Source organism: Mus caroli, chromosome 8 (genome assembly GCF_900094665.2).
Source record: "Mus caroli chromosome 8, CAROLI_EIJ_v1.1, whole genome shotgun sequence".
Taxonomy (NCBI): domain Eukaryota; kingdom Metazoa; phylum Chordata; class Mammalia; order Rodentia; family Muridae; genus Mus; species Mus caroli.
Genome location: NC_034577.1, coordinates 62319857 through 62321140, shown reverse-complemented (window position 1 = coordinate 62321140; position 1284 = coordinate 62319857). Strand labels below are relative to the sequence as shown.

Below are 1284 nucleotides of genomic sequence, written 5' to 3'. Positions count from 1 at the left end.
GAAGGAAGGAAGGAAGGAAGGAAGAAAGAAAGAAAGAAAGAAAGAAAGAAAGAAAGAAAGAAAGAAAGAAAGAAAGAAAGAAAGAAAGAAACAAAGATGGAAAAAGAGGATCTGAGGATGGAGAGGAAGGTGCCTAGGACTGGAGAGAAATCAGGGATGAAGGGCGAGAGACCAAAGTTAAAGGAAGAGGAACCGAGAGGATGGATGGGAGGGGCAAGTGTAGAGGAATGGGAGAAACCGCTGACAGTCAAAGACAGTAGGGGAGGGGCTAAGAAAAAAGGGGTGAAGCCAAGGTGGAAGGGGAAGGATTAAGACAAGGGGAAGAGTTACAGTGGGAAAGGAGGGACCAAGATGTAAGGGGAGGGGCTAAATCCGGACAGGATGGAGTAAGCCCGAGGCCACTGGGGTTCAACTTAGAAGTCGCTCTGTGTAGGGCTCCTCTCAGGTTTTCTGACGCTCTGCATCTAGGCTCAGCCCTTTCTCGGACTTCTTTTTAGCAGAGAGGCGCCAGCAGCGATGCAGAACTCAGCTGAGCTGGATGCAACCCCTTTTTAAGACCCTTTACCCTCACTTAATTTACTTAAGACAAAATTATTAGCTGTCCATCAAAATAGGAATATGTCCATGTAGTGGTGCACCCACCCTCTACATTCTAGAATCTGAGGCAGGAGAATCACTAAAAATTCAAGGCCAGCCTGAACTATGAGACACAGTGACGCTAGCCCATTAGCTCTGCCAACACTGCCCTCATCATGCATCACACACATATACACAGAGACACATACACTCACACACACATGCACAGCACACAGGTGCACAAAATGAGAAATCAGGGCAGGAGAGAGATGGCTCAGAGGTTAAGAGCACTTGCTGCTCTTCAGAGGACTTGAGTTCAGTCCCCACATGGTACCTCACAACCACATAATTCCATTGTAGAGTACCTAGAACCTTCCTCTGGCCTCTTTGTGCACTAGGCATCAGCATACAATCAGACACTCATATATACAATCTGACACTCATATATATAATAAAGGAAGTAAATAGCCAGGTGGTAATGGCACACACCTTTAATCCCAGCACTTGGGATGCAGAGGCAGAAGGATCTCTGTGAGTTCAAGGTCAGCCCAGTCTACAGAGAGTTCCATGACAACCAGGAATAAACAGAGAAATCCTGTCAAGAAACCGGGGCGGGAGCCGGGTGTGGTGGCGCACGCCTTTAATCCCAGCACTCGGGAGGCAGAGGCAGGCGGATTTCTGAGTTCGAGGCCAGCCTGGTCTACAAAG

General features: G+C 48.0%; 1 protein-coding gene across 1 annotated transcript in view; it reads left to right on the top strand.

The window, feature by feature from the left end:
- The window catches only part of Ncan (neurocan), a 26352-nt gene that overhangs the window by 6088 nt on the left and 18980 nt on the right, over nucleotides 1-1284 (top strand). The gene's annotated exons all lie outside the window — the stretch shown is intronic.